This window comes from Balaenoptera physalus, assembly GCF_965194825.1.
Source record: "Balaenoptera physalus genome assembly, chromosome: 11".
NCBI lineage: Eukaryota > Metazoa > Chordata > Mammalia > Artiodactyla > Balaenopteridae > Balaenoptera > Balaenoptera physalus.
This window is the reverse complement of record NC_138896.1, coordinates 82,108,815-82,130,513: the sequence shown is the minus strand read 5'-3', so window position 1 is coordinate 82,130,513 and position 21,699 is coordinate 82,108,815. Positions and strand designations below refer to the sequence as shown.

The 21,699-nt window shown below is 38.4% G+C and overlaps 1 protein-coding gene and 1 long non-coding RNA gene across 15 annotated transcripts in view; one reads left to right on the top strand and one right to left on the bottom strand.

Annotated features, from left to right (window-relative positions):
- Positions 1-21,699, top strand: part of FHIT (fragile histidine triad diadenosine triphosphatase) — a 1,480,075-nt gene that overhangs the window by 420,232 nt on the left and 1,038,144 nt on the right. The gene's annotated exons all lie outside the window — the stretch shown is intronic.
- On the bottom strand, positions 1,543-21,078 carry LOC309637592. Its single transcript, XR_014250688.1, has 2 exons — positions 20,978-21,078; positions 1,543-20,668 (listed from the first exon to the last, which is right to left on the bottom strand). It is a non-coding gene; the product is annotated as an uncharacterized lncRNA (long non-coding RNA).

Genomic DNA, 21,699 nt, shown 5'->3' with positions numbered 1-21,699 from the left:
TCTTATAAAAAGCCCTGAGGATAGGGCAAAATAATTACTCTTCTTTGTATGTCTTTGGATGGTTTCACTGGATAAGTTTAATATACATTAAAAAAAATAGCAATAAAGGAAGGGAATGTGCTAATGTGACAAAACTTCCCCAGTTTTGATGATGTCAGTGGACAGTGTTCATTTAATCCCTCCCTAGAACTCATTTGTGTATACCCCTCTCCTTTTCTCTCACCCCTTCTCATCTTTACTCCCCAAATAGTATCTCCCATTCCGAGGTCTCAACAAAGACGTTAGCAAGTGTAATAAATATAAATATTGAGTAGCCCCATGTGTCAGAACACAAAGATTTTGTATGCTTTCAGTCAAGACCCAGTCTCCTGTTTCCACTTTACATTGTCTGCTTACTTACTCTTGGCCCTGTTTTCTATTCTCGTTCCACAGTTGCTTGAAACTCATGGATTCATGCAAAAGACTGCCCCTCAAATTTGTAGGACTGTGACACATTGCTATATTTTCTAGAAATACTCACCAAATGCAGATTATGGAGGGATGAGTCAGGCATCTTCACTTCTTAATGTGCCTGATTTCTTTCTGGTGAATCACCTTCCCGTCTAGAGTGTTTTTCTGGAAGATGCAGAAGGTTTAAGGACAGTAAATGAAATGAGCTGAAATGGAACCCTGGTGTTACGTGTTTCTTTATTATGAGCTTTGCATGGGATTGTTTGATCCTTGTGTTATGGTTCTGTTTAGTGTTTTTGAGCCCTGAAGCAAGGCTCTTTTTAACATGAAAGCTGTCAATATGAAATATATATATCTGAAAGAGGGGCTTTTTAATATTAATAATTAGCGGAAGGAGGAATTATAGGCTATAACTTTGAGTTTTAGGATCTCCACTTATTTCTCTTTGCTTAGAAACACTTCTCTTTTCTCTCCTCATAGTAAAAGGCATGTGCTTATTGATTCCAAAGTCCCACACTTTGCTGTTTCTTTTCTTTAAAAAGACTAACTCAGATTTCTGCTATTTGCTGTGTGATCTCAGTTAACGCACTTAACCTCTCTGAGCTGTGGTGTCTTCCTCCATAATATGAGGCTAATTATAGGAACTACCTCATAGAATGGTTGTAAAAGATTAAATGACGATTTTTATAAAATGATTAACAGGATACCTGGTGTACAGAAACTCTCAAAAAATGGTAAGAACTATTATCAGCAGGAAATGTGCACTTACGAATTCTGTATTGGTGTTTAAGGATATCATTTTCAATATTCTGTTTCTCTTAGGATATTACCTATTGCAGTTTTCAATGAGGCAAGATATAGAGATATCTGAGACCAAAAAACTAAGGTAAAATAAATAACATGGCAAAGTACCCTGTAGATAATCTTTGGTAGTCATGATCCTGTACAAGCCTCATTGCTTTGAGATTACATGCTGCCAGTGTAAAAGCCAGATCTGATTGATGTTTTATATTTTATCATTTAACTTTATGCTGTACTTTCATTCCAAGTCTCCTCATGTATTTGGCAGGATGATCAAGGAAGCTCTGAGTGTGACTTATGTTTCTAGTTAAAACCAAAACCCAATATCACTAGGTGAGGTAGTGAATGGAGGTTGAGTATTTTGAGGAGAGAAACTGCTAAATGCAAAGGAATATTTCCTATATGTTTTTACTTGTTTCCATTTCTAGTATGGCTAAGTGAACTCTACTGAACCTGGCATTTTCACAGATAACAACTATAAAGTATGGGGGAAAAATTACCTGAAAGCTTTAGAGAGTGAAAATAAGCAGGTAGATTCTGAAAGGGAATTGAGATTCAACACTTGGAAGCAGGGGCCAGCGCAGAGTGAGTTCCCCGTTTTACAGCTTTTCGACTGAGGACATGTTGAGGTTAATTAATGTCACTTGGGGTGACTAATTCCAGTAGAAAAAACACGTTCTTTTTGGTTTGAAGACCCAAATAACAGGGTTCAGGGCAACCACAGCCACTGGATAATGAAGCTAGAATTCTGGAAAGGAGAGAGGAAGACAGGGGAGGCTCCCAATTCAGCGAATAAATACTACCCAAAGTTTTGACTGACCCCTGAACCACGAACGCGTGGAGCAGATATAAAGTAGCACAGCTAAAGATGAAAGAACTGAATTGAGATTTGAGCTGCCACCCGAGAGATAGTTTTCAATTTGTGTATAACTGAATTAGTTGCCTGCTAAAACAAATAAATCAGTGTTCTTCAAAGAAGTCTAACAGATTTTAGAGTCTTTACTCCATAATATTCACATTCATACATTCCCATGATACAACCCCGAATTACAGAGCATATGAAGAACCAAGAAAATGTGACCCCTTCTGAAGAGAAAAGGCAAGACTAATTCCAAGATGACCCAAAGGTGGGAATTAGCAAAGATTTTAAAGCAGCTATTATAACCATGCTCAATGAGGACAGAAAGATACACTCATAATGAGTAAAAACATAGTAAATAGAAACTACAGAAAAGAACCAAATGGCAATTCCAGAACTGAAAAATACAATATTTGAAATAAGAATTCACTGAGCTTACATCCATTGGAAATAACAGAAGAAGGTGTCAGTGAACCTAAAGATAGAGCAGTAGAAATTTTCTTTCTGAAGAACGGAAAGAAAAAAGATTTAAAAAACTGAACAGAAAAAAATGAAAAGGGCCTCGGGGGCCTGTGTGACATAAGTAAAAATGTCTAACATACAAGTAATTGGAGTCTCAGAAGGAGAGAAGAAAGAGAATGGGACAGAAAAATATTTGGAGAAATAACGGCCAACATTTTTTAAATTTGATGAAACACATACATTTACAAATCAAGAAAGTCAGTGAACCTCAAACAGGATAAATTTGAAGAAAACTATGCCTGTGCACATCGTATTCAAACTGCTGGACACCAACAATAAGGAGAAAATTTTGATAATAGCCAGAGAAAAATGGCATGTTACCTTCCAGGAAACAGTGCTTTAAATTAGCACTACCTTCTCATCAGAAACTACAGAGTCTAGAAAAACTAAAATGATGTTTTTGAAGAGAGGAAAAAAAACCCTGTTAACCCAGAAATCTATATATAGTGAAAATATCCTTCGAGAATGAAGGCTAATTAAAGACATTTTCAGATAAAAGTAAACTAAGAGAATTCATTGCCAGCAGACCTACATCACAAGAAATGCTAAAGGAAGTTATTCAGGCTGAAGTGAGATAACACCAGATGGAATCTTAAATCTTCAGGAAGGAATGAAGAATGTCAGAGATTGTAAATATAAAAGAGTATTTTTTTCATCTCAGTGTCTTTAAAATACACAGAACTTTTTAAAGCCAAATCATAACACTGTCTTGTGGTGCTTATAATGTGCTGTGTGTAGATGTCATACATAAGACAATTATAGCATAAATAATGAGGGGGCTGCATAGTAAATGGACTTATACAGTTGTATGGTTTTCGATTTTATATGAGGTGGTATGAAATGAACTCTAAGTAAACTGTGAAAGGTCAAGAATGTATATTTTACTGCTTAGAACTATCACTAAAAATCCAATAGATAAATTAAAGTAGAATCCTAAACACCTTTCAAATGATCCCAAAAGAATGCAGGAAAGAACGAACAGAGAACAAGAAACAGAGGGGGCAAACAGAAACCAAACAATGAAATTGTAGCTCTAAATGCAACCATATCATGCTAATCATATTTAATTATATTAAATGTTAATGGACTAAATACTTTAATTAAAAATCAGAGTTTATCAGGATGGATTAAAAAAAAACTATTTTCTGTTAAAAGATAAACTTTAAATATAAAGATACAGTTAAGTTTAAAGTCAGTTGGTGGAAAAAGATACACCATGGAAATAGCATAAGAAGTCTAGAGTGCCTATATTAATATCAGAGAAATTAAACTTTAAGACAAAAGGTTTTACCAGAGTTACTGTTTGATAATAATAGATAGGTTATTACATTAAGATAAGAATTATAAATTAGTGTATATACCTGATAAAATTCCAATGAGATTACTTTATTTTTGAGTCTAGAATTTTTTGAGGACTATCTCAATTTTGCGTCGAGACACAGGTGACTCATCACTTCAGGCTAACAACCATTTCATAAAATTGTGGAATCAAAGCTCAACACAAGTGAAAAAAAGCATAGTTGGAGAGTGTGGATATCTGTATGTCAAATATATGTGAGGGTGCCTAGCCTGGAATCACGTGACACAAATCCTAGTTATTACTAGCTTCTTTATTAGCTAGCTAAGAAATAGTACCTCATTTGTGATGGTTTATAACCAATTTAAAATAAGATTAATAAAATATACATAGAAAATCAGAAAAGAAATCCACCAGTCACTGTTGCTAACAGGGTTGCGAATATATACTAAGCACATAAATTCACTCTTGGGTTTTCTGGCAGGCAGAGCAAAGAGGGAAACACAGGAAGTTGCATATTCTTATGATCAGATATGTTAAAACATGTCAGAAACTTCTCATGTGATCTTGAAGATCCCTTCCTGTATTTGAGATTTCATAAAAATGGGGTAATAACATCTACCTTTCAGAATCTTGGTAGGAATGATTGAGACCACACTGGTACATAAATGTTAGTTTACTGTTGTCTGTATATAACTCCAATAAAGGTTCATGGTAGAAATCTAAGGAGTTTGACTGTAGTTAACTTAGTTAAAACTCCAGAGTCTGAACTACTATGGGTCATCTAGTTACTATTTATTTAAGTGCCCCTATGTTGTCAGTAACCGTGAAGCATTTTTACAGTCTTCCCCATACAAAGTAGATGTTACTGTCTGTGTTTCATAAGTTAGGCAGCTGAGCCCCAGAGAAGTGATGTCACTTGACCAAGGCCATGTATAAAGGTTTTAGTCAAAACTTGAACCCCTAAGAGTTTGATAGTGTATGGCCTTACATTTAGGTCTTTAATCCATTTTGAGTTTATTTTTGTGTATGGTGTTAGGGAGTGTTCTAATGTCATACTTTTACATGTACCTGTCCAGTTTTCCCAGCACCACTTATTGAAGAGGCTGTCTTTTCTCCACTGTATATGCTTGCCTCCTTTATCAAATATAAGGTGACCATATGTGCGTGGGTTTATCTCTGGGCTTTCTATCCTGTTCCATTGATCTATATTTCTGTTGTTGTGCCAGTACCATACTGTCTTGATTACTGTAGCTTTGTAGTATAGTCTGAAGTCAGGGAGCCTGATTCCTCCAGCTCCATTTTTCGTTCTCAAGATTGCTTTGGCTATTCGGGGTCTTTTGTGTTTCCATACAAATTGTGAAATTTTTTGTTCTAGTTCTGTGAAAAATGCCAGTGGTAGTTTGATAGGGATTGCATTGAATCTGTAGATTGCTTTGGGTAGTAGAGTCATTTTCACAATGTTGATTCTTCCAATCCAGGAACACGGTATATCTCTCCATCTATTTGTATCATCTTTAATTTCTTTCATCAGTGTCTTATAATTTTCTGCATACAGGTCTTTTGTCTCCTTAGGTAGGTTTATTCCTAGATATTTTATTCTTTTTGTTGCAATGGTAAACGGGAGTGTTTTCTTAATTTCACTTTCAGATTTTTCATCATTAGTGTATAGAAATGCAAGAGATTTCTGTGCATTAATTTTGTATCCTGCTACTTTACCACATTCATTGATTAGCTCTAGGAGTTTTCTGGTAGCATCTTTAGGATTCTCTATGTATAGTATCATGTCATCTGCAAACAGTGACGGCTTTACTTCTTCTTTTCCTATTTGGATTCCTTTTATTTCTTTTTCTTCTCTGATTGCTGTGGCTAAAACTTCCAAAATTATGTTGAATAATAGTGGTGAGAGTGGGCAACCTTGTCTTGTTCCTGATCTTAGTGGAAATGGTTTCAGTTTTTCACCATTGAGGATGATGTTGGCTGTGGGTTTGTCATATATGGCCTTTATTATGTTGAGGAAAGTTCCCTCTATGCCTACTTTCTGCAGGGTTTTTTATCATAAATGGGTGTTGAATTTTGTCAAAAGCTTTCTCTGCAAACAAAAATAAACAGATGGGACCTAATGAAACCTAAAAGCTTTTGCACAGCAAAGGAAACCATAAACAAGACCAAAAGACAACCCTCAGAATGGGAGAAAATATTTGCAAATGAAGCAACTGACAAAGGATTAATCTCCAAAATTTACAAGCAGCTCATGCAGCTCAATATCAAAAAAACAAACAACCCAATCCAAAAATGGGCAGAAGACCTAAATAGACATTTCTCCAAAGAAGATATACAGATTGCCAACAAACACATGAAAGAATGCTCAACATCATTAATCATTAGAGAAATGCAAATCAAAACTACAATGAGATATCATCTCACACCGGTCAGAATGGCCATCTCAAAAAATCTAGAAACAATAAATGCTGGAGAGGGTGTGGAGAGAAGGGAACACTCTTGCACTGTTGGTGGGAATGTAAATTGATACAGCCACTATGGAGAACAGTATGGAGGTTCCTTTAAAAACTAAAAATAGAATTACCATATGACCCAGCAATCCCACTACTGGGCATATACCCTGAGGAAACCATAATTCAAAAAGAGTCATGTACCAAAATGTTCATTGCAGCTCTATTTACAATAGCCAGGACATGGAAGCAACCTAAGTGTCCATCAACAGATGAATGGATAAAGAAGATGTGGCACATATATACAATGGAATATTACTCAGCCATGAAAAGAAACGAAATTGCGTTATTTGTAGTGAGGTGGATGGACCTAGAGTGTGTCATACAGAGTGAAGTAAGTCAGAAAGAGAAAAACAAATACCGTATGCTAACACATATATATGGAATCTAAGAGAAAAAAAAAAAAAGGTCATGAAGAACCTAGTGGCAAGATGGGAATAAAGACACAGACCTACTAGAGAATGGACTTGAGGATATGGGGAGGGGGAAGGGTAAGCTGTGACAAAGTGAGAGAGTGGCATGGACATATATACACTACCAAACGTAAAATAGATAGCTAGTGGGAAGCAGCCGCATAGCACAGGGAGATCAGCTCGGTGCTTTGTGACCACCTAGAGGGGTGGGATAGGGAGGGTGGGAGGGAGGGAGAAGCAAGAGGGAAGAGATATGGGAACGTATGTATATGTACAACTGATTCACTTTGTTATAAAGCAGAAACTAACACACCATTGTAAAGCAATTATACTCCAATAAAGATGTTAAAAAAAAACAAACAAAACTTGAACCCCTATCTCTACGTCACCAAAGCCCTTGATTTTTCTACTACATTTCACTGCTTCTAAAATATGGAAGAGTTTAACAGTACTGGTATTATTTCCAAGAAGTATTCCAGTTTATAAAGCTGTCATTGTGAAGAACCAGCACACACTGGGTTAGAATTAGTGTTATGTGAAATCACAGATGGAGTTGTGACTCAGAAGACTCCACATACCCCTGAGAGCATCAAAATGTCTATATTTTGTGTTTGTGTTTTGTTTTTTAAAAAATAATTTCTTGGTCAAGACTTGAGGACTTGGAGAGTGACAGAGAGTAAGGTCACCCTGGGACCACTAGTGACAGCTTTGCCAATACAGTTAGAATGTTCTTTAACCGTAAAGCTTACTTAATGAAAAGAGTCCCTCCCAAAACCTTTTTACTAATGTGTAGTGCTCTCTTGTCAGTTTGAAATGAGCAAACTGTCAGCCTGCCGATTACCATGCATACAGTATATGCTCATTAAATCATGCGCTGTAAGTTTCTTCAGGTTGTCAAACTGCTTAATTGAAAAAATGTGTAGTGTCGCTCTTACAGGAAAGAGGCAGGAATCAAAGGGCTGGAGAGTTTACTCTTCATATTTCGGAGTTTGCTTTTAAGTGCAGCCAGAAATTGTTCTATTTTACAGTTTTGATTAAAGGACTGTTCCTTCTGCATCTTTTTTGGTTTCGTTTATAATTCAAACACTGTAATGATAATGGAGTTGCTTTTATAATAGAGCTACTAAATCATTCTGCCAGGAGATGAAAACCAAAGTAAAGGGCTCACCTTTTTGTGCTATAGCTCTAAGGCCAACTTGGGTGTGTTGAGGCTGAAACAAACTGGGAATAAGAGATCTGGATGGGTTTTAGTTTTGCTAAATCTCTGCTGCTGTGTTTTCATTTTAGGAGGTTTAGGCCTTAGCATCACCTCAATGGGTGAGTTAACCCCTTTTGAGAGCTGATACCCTTAGGCTATCATGACCTATGATAATTAGGCTGTTTGATTTGTTTGCATGGTAGCTCTAAAAAATACCAGTGCCCAAGCTCCACCCCAGATCAAATAAATCAGAATCCTTGGGGGGTAAGTGTTTTTAAAAGCTCTCCAGGTTATTCTAATATGAGCCAGGGTTGACAGAGCCTGGCCTAAATTGACTCGACTCATCCAGCATTTCAATTCAACTGATTCAGCAGCTCTTATCATCAATCACAAGGCATCAACCAATGGCTTAGCAACCAATAAACACTTCAGGGTTTCAGAAGGTTAAAAACTCTGATTTCTGAGCTCCACTTAGATCTATAAATGAGATTCTTTGGAGACAGGACCCAGGAGTCTCCATTTTTTTAACCAGAACTCTAGGTGATTCTTATGCCCTAAGGTATGAGAATTTGCTCGAGAAGCAAGATGATCTTTATAAGTGAAGTTGAGTGGAACTTCAGAGGAAAGTGCATAAATCACAGTAAAAGCAGGGCAGGCTTTTTTTTTCTTTAAAAAAGGGATTTTGGTACATTCATTTAGGCTGCCTGGGATCATGCATGGTTATAATGGCATTAGTTTTTTTGGGGGCTAACCCCCCACAGCATCACCACCACTATTATGAGATCGAGGGATGCACACACACTTTGTAGCTTCTTTAACCTTTAGACACCTGGGCCTAACGACTAGGGCCAATGCATTTTTCAAGGGCTTAGAAAAATATTGAGAACTAAAAGGAAAAGAAAATGATTTTGGATTTGAAGTATGTAGAAATTGCAGAGTCAGGACAATTAGATAGTTAATGAAATGTCAACAAAATAGAACATGGTGCTATTGCTATTAATTACTAAATTTAGTAATTATAAAGAGTCTATGTTTAGAGACATTTTATGAGTTTGCTTTTCTCACGTCTTAAGAATGTCTGAATTGCATGATGATTGTTGAGAAATTTTAGCCAATTTTAAAATTTAATAAACCAAATTGTGTGCAACCAAATAATTTCAAATGCAAAAATACAAAAATCTTCTCAAAAATTTTTCACTGAACACTTCTTTATTATAATGTATCATATATAATATTGTGTTGAGCCTCCCAAAGAAAAGGTGCCTAGGACCTAGGAAGGTCATATACCCCAGAGTATCTACTTAAAAATTAAAGGATATTTAATTGTCCTGAACTCCACTCTTATTGACAAGGCTATCAAAATATGCCTAAGCAACCTTCTAAAGATATAGTTGAAACTAAATATTGTTGTTCACCTTCCCTCCAGGGGGGAAAAAAAAAAAGCCAAAAAAGATAAAAGAAAAAAAGTTTTTTAGCTACATACTGCACTCCCTTTAAACGTACATCGCTTACATAAAAGTTGGGATTGTTAATGAGCATCAGATGAGACTGACAACGCCAATTGCACACTATATCTCTTGCTCAGAAAATTACTGCTAAGAAATTGTGATAATAGTAGTGAAACAACACGTGACTAAAATAAAAGACAGAGAAGTAGATGCCCTGGAAATTTAGAGTCTCTGAGGTCAGTTGGTAACTAGAACTAAATGTCTTTTTAAAATTCTCCATGCCACTTTCATACCTTGGATTTGATTACATACTAGGTCCCCAGTTTCAGAATTCTTCTGATCCATCGATTACAAGTCCCACTACTAACATCTTGCTTAAGGTACATCTTCTCCTTTTCTTAGCCCCTTTTTGTTTCTTTTGTAAAAGTTACCACTGCTGTTTTATTTATTTTTTGGTTTACCTTCTCTTTTGACTGTCTCCTCCCCCAGAATATAAGCTCCTTGAAATCATCAGTTATGGTTGCTTTACCAAATCAATCATGGAGAAGAAAGGGTGGTGACAGTTGATCACTTTGTCCTTGCCAGCAGTGATTAGTCAGGAGTGTCATACTACTGGGACAGTGTTACAGATGCTTATGGTCAGGAAATATTTTAAAACATCTTTTATAAACTTGGATTCTGTAACTCAATAAATGAGTGAATGAAAGGAAGCTATATTTGAGTTTCACCTATCTCTCTCTTACCTCCTGCAACGTCCAAAAGGAAAAAAAAAAAAGACAAAAAAAGGGAAAGAATCAGCTTTTCTATAAATTCTGTGACTTCTAGATGAATAAACTGGTTAATTGTTCACTTGAAAAATGACTACTTTATACTTTTGGAAAGGGGCCTGAATATTTCTTGGCAATACTTCAACTGATTAATAATTTAGAATGATGATTGACTGGAGAATGGAAGTGGAGCTAATAGGCTCTCATTTTCCTCTTTATTATTTTAGACAAACTGGTAGGTCACGGTAGAGGTGTGGGGAGTTTCTGGGTCAACTGACTAGAAGCTTTGGATTAAAAATGGAGAGAGGTATTTGGTCTCTCTAAGGTGTTGACTTCACCCGTAATGGAGCTGGATGACTTTGTGATGTGTTGCTTCTGATACTTAGCTGCTTAGAGTTGCTATTACACTCCCAAAAAGTCTGTGTGAACTACAGGCAACTCCTACTGTGACTGCTGTGTGCCATATCAGGCTAGACACTGGTTGGGAAGAAACAATGGATCCAACACAATTCTAACCTTAAGAAGTTCAAAAATCTGGCAAGAGAGACACATATGTCTATAAATCATTATTCTACCAGGTAAAAAGTATTAAGTGTCTTAGGAGAGGGCTATGAACAAATACCATGGGGGCCATTAACTTATGGATTGATGTGAGGGATCTGCCTAATTGGGAATTAGTGATTTGAAAAATGTGAGAAAGTCAAACTATCTAGTAGTAACTGTATATGCTGGTAACAGCAATTAGAATGAGAAAATGCCTAAGAAAGGAATGCTGGCATGAGAACCTGGTTGGGATTTCCAGGGCTATGTAAAGCTCTGTGCCTGTATTCAGCTATGTAAAGCTCTGTGCCTGTATTCAGAAAGATAGGATTCGGATAAATTGTATCCTAGAAGGAGTGAAGTGAGCCTTATCCTAGAAAATGCACAAGGGTTTAGCTGGAAATTTAGACGTGTTTTGGGGAGAGGCTGTGGCTTTAAAAGCAGCCAGTGTTATTGTGGATGTTGCCAGGGTTGCTGATGTTCTTCTATCTCTAAGGGAAGAGTGTCTGGGCCCCCCAACTGAATCCCACAAATTCTGAAGAGAGTTGAGTTTTTCATCTAAATAAGACAGTGTGTATTTGAGTGCCAAATCTGCTTCCACTGGCTGAATGTTTTGCTAATATAATCAGGGCCTGAATGCAATTAAGACTCACCTCAAGGAGCAATGAATTATGCATGCTTTCCCTGACCTCCCATCTCCCGTGGACTTAAGTAACTTCCAGAATACTCATGTTTTGAGTATTTGTATATGTTATTGTTATGGACTAAATTTTGTCCCTCCAAAATTCGTATGTTGAAGCTCTAACCTCCAATGTGACTGTATTTGGAGAGAGGGCCCTTAAAGAGGTAATAAGGGTTAAATGAGGTCATAAGGGTGAGGCCCTAATCCAATATGACTGGTGTTCTTATAAAAAGAGGAAAAGACACCAGAGATGCAGCCACAGAGAGAAGAAATCATGTGCACAACGAGAAGGTGACCTTCTGCAAGCCAAGGAGAGAGGCCTCAGGGGAAATCAAATGTGCTGACATCTTGATCTTGCACTTTCAGCCCCTAGAACTGTTGAGAAGTACACTTCTGTGGTATTTTGTTATGTCAGTCCTAGAAGACTAATATGGTTATTGACAAATCCTCCTGCGGGTTTGATTTGTGAGCTTAAGTCAATGACAAGTTAAATGGAACTCTCAGTTTGGGCCAAAGCAACCATGAAAGTCCTTAGGAAATGATTCTCCTTCCCTTCTCATTAAGTAGTATCTAGCATAACCATGGTATAAAGCTACTCATTTATGCAGAGCAAATGTTTTACTCAAACATCTACTTATTCACCAAATGTTCATTGAGTGCCTACTATGTGCCAGTTACAGATTATGATCAGAAGGAGCTGTCAGTCTAGAAGAGGAAATATAACAGGCACATAAAATACTTTCATTTGTTCGTGGAAATACCATGGGCATGCCAAGACTGAAGGGATTCATTGCAACTGAATGGCAGGGAAGACTCCTGGTGGAGGTGGAGTTGAAGGAGGGCTTTGGAGGGTAGATAGGATTTGGTCATGATAGGTTGGGCAGTGGGGAAGAGAGGAAGGAATAGTGAGCAAAGGCTTAGAGGCGTAACCCTGGGAAGTTTATGGTGAGATGTGCACTTTGACTGAAATGTAGAATATGCAAAGGGAAATTTTCCTTCATAAGGCTGAGCCATCTCAGACTCAGAGGGCTTCCTTCGTAAAGGAGTGATGATATGCTTGCTACACACTGTCCTTCACACATTGTTATGTTAACACATCCACACTCATAATAACCCTACAAGGTATGTGCTAGTATAGTGTTATCCCAATTTATAGTTGGGGAAACTGAGGCATGGGTGGATTAAATTACTTGCCAGTTACTAGGAAATGGTGGAGCTGGGATTTGAACCTAGACATCCTGGCTCCAGAGTTTTTGCTTATATAAAGGAGGTCTGAGCATCTAAACCAAAGTATGAGGGGGGGAAGTACTGGATGTCCATAGATTTGCAAATGGGGCAAGATGCAGACCTTTGAGATAGTGGGCAGCTTCTCCTATTTCCTTGAGCAAAGAGAAGGGCAGAGCCCCTGCTTCAGATAATCATGATGGGGGATCGCAGTGCCCTTGGCCACCTTCCTCTAAGTTATCCATGGTTGCAGCCATTAGTGGAGATAAATCCTCGGTACAGGGAAACAAAAGTGTTTTTCAGGCGCTTTGCTGCCATGGTTAGCCTAGGACAGGGTTATGAAAGGAGCTTTTCTGTGTCTGCTGCCTTCCGGGGTTACATTCTTAGTGAATCTGCTGCCTCAAAATGGAGCTTGTTAGTTGCGTGTCATCCAAGGGTGGCAATTAGTTGCATGTGTTTGGTTGGGTGCCAGCTCCCGGGGCACCAGACCTCAGTGGGGGAGCCACTGTTTGTCATGAATTAGTCTTTAAATAAAAGCAAGTTTTTAAAATGGAGCATGCTAATTTGGATTTTGCTAACCCCCTCTGAAGAAGGCTTGGCCTGTTCGGTGCCAGCTGGCTGAGTTGGCATTCAGCGAGAAACTGGGTCCCTACCAAAAATCGCATTGCTCCCCCCTCCCCCTTTGAGAGCAAAATGGCAGCAAGGAGCTGGTTGGCCCTGAGAAACAAGGTGAAACAAGGGGCAGGGACAACGCAGCAATCGGATGATGAAAGGGAATTGAGCTGCCCTGGTCATACCCGCTTCTCTCACCACCTTAGGAAGAAAAGTCCACCCCTCTCTTTCCCCACTCACGCTGTCCTCAGCCACCCATTCAGTGACTTTCCACATAAAAGCCTTCCTCATCCAACTGCTTATACACTGCACCTTTTATACTCTTCCAAGTCATACTTAAGGGATTATCACTGCAGCTTTTAACTTCCCTGAGAAAGAGCTGAATGAGCGTGAATGGGGCGGAAGAGTCCTCAGTGAGAAAGTGTCCCCCACCCCAAAATGCTCATAAAACCCCTAATCACGCTGTAAGAATGCCATCCTGTTTCTGGTGGCGGCTGGTTACGAATGTGCTCATTAACAATTACTGTACATATAGGCGATAATTACAGGAGTCATGCCGCACACACAACTCATGGTGATAGAATGCGGGGCAACAACGGGCCCTGGTCGCCTTACTAGGGCGCTTTTTACACACGAAAAGCCATCCTACCGATCAAGGTTTTGATTCTTGAAACTCAGCACTTTGCCCAATAAGTGCTAATTGGAAGATTTGTTTTCTTACACTTTCCAGGTGGATAACCTGATCCTGAGAAATGGTGACTGTCATGCAATCAACTGTTGAAAACAGGAACTCTTCCGTTTTTTAATTATCTATTTCGGTTTTGTTTTGCAAACATCCCTTTGTCTTCCAATAGGTTTGCTCTTTATTGGGAGAGGAACCGTGTACAAAGGCAAGACAGAAAAGGAATTTAAATAAGCTTTACATTCGTTCTGAAGATTCAGGAAAGATGGGAGCTTTTTCTCAATGTAAATGTTATTTGTGCAGCAATTGCTGAGAAATATGAGTCGTCCTAGTTACTAACATAGTATACGTTAAATTTCCTGGAGTGAGATTTTTTGTTTTTAAACTTGTTTATTTGATGCCAGTGCCTCTGTTCTTCTGAATGTAGCATATTAAGTTTACTAATAAACCCACACCCCATTCCTAAGAGACTTGGCCTGAAAGCCTTCTTGACAGGACAAGAATTTATTTGCTTGTTTGTTTATAAACGTTGATGCAAAATTGACGATGAAGGACATTTTGAATATTTGAGTACCATATATAGATTTAAGGGGGATCTTATTTTTTCAAGGCAATGCATTTTGCAGTTTCTTTAAATGTTCATTTAATATTTTCGGTCTCGGCAGGACAATGTGTTGCTTTTAAGGATAAGAGCCCGTAATGAGCCCATGAGCTTTTAATTTATGATGTATCTGACAGGATTGTGGTGGATCTGATAGGGGATGCATGGGATTATGTCTGCAAGCTGAAAATAAACCAGCTGGTATTTGTTCTGAAAACATTCAGAGAACACCCCCCTGTTAATGGCCCATGGCTTGATCCAACATCTGGTAAACTAATATATTGTCATTTTTACCATGAAAGTCAGCACAAATCATTAATGATTCCAGCAGCTATTTATGTTCTTCTCTTGTCTAGTATATGCCAATTAGCATGAAATTATTCCTATTAGCGACATGATTGAATGATAGTAACCTGACTGTAACTTGTTGGCAGAAATTCTTTCATAATGACAATAATGAACTGTGCATTGGAGTCCTTGCTGGGCTGTTAAACAGGAAGGTTGGATGTTATATGTTTCTAACCGTCATGAACAATACTTCCTTTTTTAAAAAATTAATTAATTAATTTCTTTATTTTTGGCTACGTTAGGTCTTTGTTGCTGTGCACGGGCTTTTCTCTAGTTGCGGCAAGTGGGGGTTACTCTTCATTGTGGTGCGCGGGCTTCTCATTGTGGTGGCTTCTCTTTGTTGTGGAACAAGGCCTCTAGGCATGCAGGCTTCAGTAGTTGTGGCACATGGGCTCAGTAGCTCTGGCTCGCGGGCTCTACAGCACAGGCTCAGTAGTTGTGGCGGATGGGCTTAGTTGCTCCGCGGCATGTGGGATCTTCCTGGACCAGGGCTCAAACCCATGTCCCCTGCATTGGCAGGCAGATTCTTAACCACTGTGCCACCAGGGAAGTCCCATGAACAATACTTCTTAAAGACTGTGTGAATTGAAGGAAATGTGCTATCTTGCAAATTTGTTTCAGTGTGGGAACTTATCATTTTTGTTTAATTTGTTGGGGGAAGGAATCACTGTTTGCCATTAAAAATGGTGTTCAGGGACCACTTTGCAATACACACACGTTATGATCAACAACAGTATATAGAGCCTAGATGAGTTCATCATTGCTCTCCTTATAGACAATATCTGAATGTTTAAGTGAAATTTTCCATATCTAATCATCACTGCAGAATGAAATATTATCATCAATGGCAGTGACTAAGAAAAATACAGAGAGCTTGATACTGCCATGAGACTGATAATTTAATTATCCTTTTTCTTTCACCTAATCTTGATCTGTTAAGGCCACATGATGTGACTGAAAATGCATATCAGGCAGATAGTCCAAGATATCTAAGAGGAGCAGTAAAAAGGACAGCTTTAGCTCCGTGAAAATTCCTGGTAGGGCATTTACATAAGAGTAGGACAGATTAGCCATATTCTCCGTAGATCTAAGGAACCTAATTAATGTGTTGTATACTTCTTATGGCCCAACTCATATATATTTTTTATTTTTTTTATTTTTTTAATTTTTTTAACATCTTTATTGGAGTATAATTGCTTTACAATGGTGTGTTAGTTTCTGCTTTATAACAAAGTGAATCAGCTGTGCATATACATATATCCCCATATCTCCTCCCTCTTCATCTCCCTCCCACCCTCCCTATCCCACCCCGCTAGGTGGTCACAGAGCACTGAGCGGATCTCCCTGTGCTATGCGGCTGCTTCCCACTAGCTATCCATTTTACACTTGGTATATATAAGTCCATGCCACTCTCTCACTTTGTCCCAGGTTACCCTTCCCCCTCCCCCGTGTCCTCAAGTCCATTCTCTATGTCTGAGTCTTTATTCCTGTCCTGCCCCTATGTTCTTCAGAACCACTTTTTTTTTTTTTTTTTTTAGATTCCATATATATGTGTTAGCATACGGTATTTTATTTTTCTCTTTCTGACTTACTTCACTCTGTATGACAGTCTCTAGGTCCATCCACCTCACTACAAATAACTCAATTTCGTTTCTTTTTATGGCTGAGCCAACTCGTATTCTTTTGTCTCACTTTTTACTCAGGCCATTGCTGTGGAAACCAGCTTAGGGCAGGTGTGACCCGAAGCCTCTTGCCTAAGCTGAATTGGGTATCCCCATTTTCTGCCTTACAGCTTCTCTGATAACTTGTGTGAGAGTTATTAAACCATGAAGTAATCCCTGACTAGTGCAGGATGGGAACTGGTGAAGAATTACTGTCCTCTTCCATGCTTTGTTCACATTATACATATACATCTGAAGCACATAAGGTTTCTCAGAGAGTTCCAGCCTGACTGAGCCCCAGTTGCCCACAGTGGTGATCAACTTCAGAATATACCCTTCTATTGCATTTCACTGCACATAAGATGCTGTTGGAGCCCCATCAAGATCAACTTTACTGAGTCAGCACATCATGACCCAGCTGCTTATAGTATTGGATGCAAAGGCCTCACAGATGAACCCTTCTCAAGAGAATTACCTTCTATTGAGAGGAGCCACCTTCCCCAGAAATATCCACGAGATTCTTCAACTCTTGACAAAGGGCAGTCCATAGCCAGTGACTAACTGAAGCTGTCCAAGTGGGATGATCCTATGGTGCCATTCATATTCCAGAACTCTTTGCGGGATCAGGCCAAGGCTAGACTTAACTAAAGCCACAGATTTTCTTGATTTCTTCTCTGTCCCATCCCACTCCCTTGTTTCCTCACAACTTTCTCCTGAGGGCACTCCTTCAATCAATTACTTGCACAGAAATGCCCATCTCAGGCTCTACTTCTAGGGAATATGATTTAAGACACCTTTCTTCCCTGTTTCACTCTCTCTGGTCCCCCACTCCTGTTATCTAGGGCCCTTTCCCCAGGTAAACCACCTTTTAGTAAGACTTTGCTTTAGGCTCTGCTTTCCAGAGTTGGGTGTTAGGGTAGGGTGGGGAACCCAGACTATTACGAAGAACAATTTCAGTATGTTTGGAAGCTTCACTGTGTGCTGCCCACAAGATTAAGTGCACATGGTCCCTTCTGAATGCCCTATTGAGGGAACTTCAATTTAGAAAGAATTAGGCAACGTAAGATTATGCTGGAGTGAATGATTCAGGTAATACATGCAAAAGTTGAGAGATTTATTACGTGGGGCTAAAGAGGGTATCAAAGACTTGTTGGAGGAAGTGTACTTGAATCCATGAGAGAAACACTTAGAAGGAGGAGAGAGGTGGCAGAAGGAAATTCAGCTTGGAGAGACATCATGAATAAAGGCTTTGAGTGCACTTGAAAATCATTAGTTCAAGGGACCCTGGCATTGCCACCATCCCTGTGGGAATATAGGCTTCATATACAAGTTGGATATGCCCAGAATGTGCTTTTATTTGTTTGTTTTATAGATATCTTTTCTATAACTACCAGTTCCAGGCAGTATGGTGGGCACTGGGAGTGATAAACTAGAAATTGTCTCTGCTTGAAAAGAACTTGCAGGAGAGCAAATACATAAGCAAACAGGTAAGCACATATAATTACAGGTTTTTTTCTAAGGCTCTGAAGGAAATTAACAGTGTAGTGCCATGGCAGAAAATAACAAAGGTCACATATGTTAGATCAGGTGGACCAGAAAGTCATCCCTGAGAATATGATGTTTAAGCAGAGCTCTAAAGAATGGAAAGTAGTCAGTACTGTAAAAGGCGGTGGAGCAAGGAGGAACATGGCAGCCAGAGGGATGGCATATGCAAAGGTCCTGAGGCAAGAAGTACTTCAACGTATATGAGGTACAAAGAAGACCAGTGTGACTATGTAGTATGGAATAAGGGAGTGCACAAGATAAAACTGGAAGGTAGGGAGGAGCAGGATTTTAGAGGGCATCATATGCTTTTTTATCCTGAATGTAATGGAAAGCAACTGAAGGTCTTTAAGGACAGAAGTGATAGTTTCCAACTTATGGTTTTAAAATATGACAGTTGTGTGAAAAATAGATTGAAGTGGGGGACACAAATAGGTGTGGGGAGAGCAATAAGGAAGCTATTGCAGTAATCCATGTGAGAAATGATGATCACCAAGCCTAAGCAGAGTCAATGGATGTGCAGTACAATTTACTAGAATGTAATTCAGGGCAGCAGGGGTTTACTCCCTTGCTCACTGTTGTATCCAGGCCTACACCTGAGGTCTGTGAGGCCCCAGGAAAGAGTACAAATGGAGGTCACATACCACCTGTCTAAATATCTAAAAATTATAAATCCAGCTAATAAGCTGTAAAAGAAATGCTTTTTTATCCTTCTACCATGACAATGTAACTCTTTAGCAACAAAATCCAAAAGTATAGGTAAAGCTATGATTTTTATATGATTGAAAATTGGCAACATATCAAAGATAACTGAATTTGATTATTGTTGCACATGTTCTGTTATTAGGGATGATATTTGGATGGATTAAAGGCAGAAATAATTCATACATTATTACATATTTATTCCACAGAAGTGATTTTTCTTATCTTTGTTTCAGTAAAATAAATATGGTGTTATAATCAAGTTAAAAAAATTTTTTTTAACATAATTGTGTCCATTGGCAGTAATGATTTAATGCAGGAGTCTGCAGCTATGGCCTGGGGGCCAAGTTTGGCCGTACTCCTTCATTTACATATTACCTATGGTACCTTTTGTGCTATAATGGCAGAAATGAGCAGTTGCAACAGTCCAAAATAGTTGCTACCGGGTCCCTTACAGAAAAATTTGCTGACCTCTGAGCTAAAGAATTAAAAACTAAACTGCATCTGTATTCACAGTGTGTAAAATTTGAATTTATTTTCATTAAGCATCTCAATTAATTATAAAAAAAATTAGAAAGGTTATTTTTTGAATGTTTTAAAAAAAGTTACATTTCCTGTAAAATATTCAAAATTACTTATTAGAATTAAAGGGCAAAATGTAGAGTACATTAACTAATATAAACATGTTAAGTCAATTTAAATATGCTAGATTTTAATTTTTTACCATATTTTGACATTTTAGTTAAGTCTTATTAGTTTTATAAAAATAAAATAATTTCCGGTTTTATGTCAGTGTCTGTCTAGTTGCAGTCTATTATCTAATATCAGTGTAAAGAACTGATATCAGATTTCATACATGTCATGCTGTGACCTTCATATATTCAAATTTTAGAAAAGTGCGTGTTATTTAATGTTGCAAAATGTACATAAACCACTGTGTACTGCTGGAATTTGTGAGACCTCTGAAACTATGAAAGGGTACCAGAAGTTTCTGATAAAAGCAGAAAATATACGTGTAGCACGACTGGGAACTTAGTTTTTTTAATGCAAGACTCTGTTGCCTTCGTGCTATCTGAGTGGAAGGATCTGACAAATCAATTTCTTTCTTTCATTTAAGCCCTCCCACTGCTCGAATCCTGCCCACACCACATAGCAGTGTGCATCTCTGTTGCCTGCAGTTTTGCAGTTGCACAGCCCACAACCCACAACTCTTCCTGGCATTCAGACTCAGTCACCTTTTCTTCAATGATATCAAGCAAGAGAGGTCGAGAAGCACTTTCCCAGGGCATTAAACCTCATTAGGCACAAGAATAGAAGTTACTAGTTGTATTGTACAAGAACCAAGCACCAAATCCTGAGTAACAGGATCCTGATGTGTTTTCTCATCACTTTTGGTGGAGATATGTTGTGATTTGGAGGCCCTCTAAAGTGTGGGGTTCAGGATATATCAAATGATAAAGTAATGTAATACACAATGTGCAAACTATAGAAATGCAAGGAGAAATAAACAGAAACATAATCATAGAGGATATTAAACGCTGAATCTATGGAAAATCAAGTAGATAAAAAATAATCTGATCAAAATAATTGATAAAGATGAACTAGATAGTAATACCTAAATTTAGACCCTGATAACAGAAAATATATCTTCTTTTCATGGGCCTTTGGAAAATTTGCAATGCATGGCCTTTATAGGTTACAAAGACATCACAGGGAATTTCAGGAAGGTTGAAACAGTAAAGTCCTCATCACCTGATTACAATGCAATAAACTAGAAATTCATTATCAAAATCTTATAATCTGGGGCTTCCCTGGTGGCACAGTGGTTGAGAATCTGCCTGTCGGTGCAGGGGACATGGGTTCGAGCCCTGGTCTGGGGGGATCCCACATGCCGCGGAGCAGCTGGGCCCGTGCACCACAGCTGCTGAGCCTGCGCGTCTGGAGCCTGTGCTCCGCAACGGGAGAGGCCGCGATAGTGAGAGGCCTGTGCACTGCGATGAAGAGTGGCCCCCACTTGCCGCAACTGGAGAGAGCCCTCGCACAGAGGCGAAGACCCAACACAGCCATAAAAAAAAAAAAAAAAAAAAAAAAAAAAAAAAATCTTATAATCTGGACATTTAAAATACTGTGATAAGCAACTCTTAATTCAAAGAAACATTCAAAACCCAACTTGAAAAATATATAGACACCATTGAAAATTAAAATGTAACACATGTAAACTTATGGACTACAGCTGAAGCCATGTTTAGAAGAGACTCTATAGCCTTAAACACCTGAGTAACAAAAAAATAACAAAAAATAAAGTGTCTTAATTAGTCTGTTCGGGCTGCTATAACAAAATACCACAGACTAGGTGGCAGAAACAGCAAACATTTATTTCCCACAGTTCTGGAAGTGAGGACCCACTTCCTGGTTCACAGAGGTAGTCTTCTTGCTCTGTCCTCACATGGAGGAAAGGACTAGAGAACTCTCTGGTGTCTCTTTCATCAGGACAGAAATTCCACTCATGAGGCTCCACCCTTATGACCTAATCACCTCCCAAATGTCCCACCTCCAAATACCATCACATTGGGGATTAAGTTTCAACATATGGATTTTGGGGGGACATATTCATTACATAACATAAAGAAATTAAACATCAGATTTAAGAAAAGAGCAATAAAATAAACAACGAATACAGAGAGAGCCAAATAATACAGACAAGGTCAAAAATTAAGTTTCCTAATTGAAAAACAAATCCAGTTTAAGTATTATGAATAAACCCAAGTGCTGTTTCTTTGAAAACAGTGCTACACAATGAAATAATCCACATGATATCCTGATCAAGGAGAAGATAG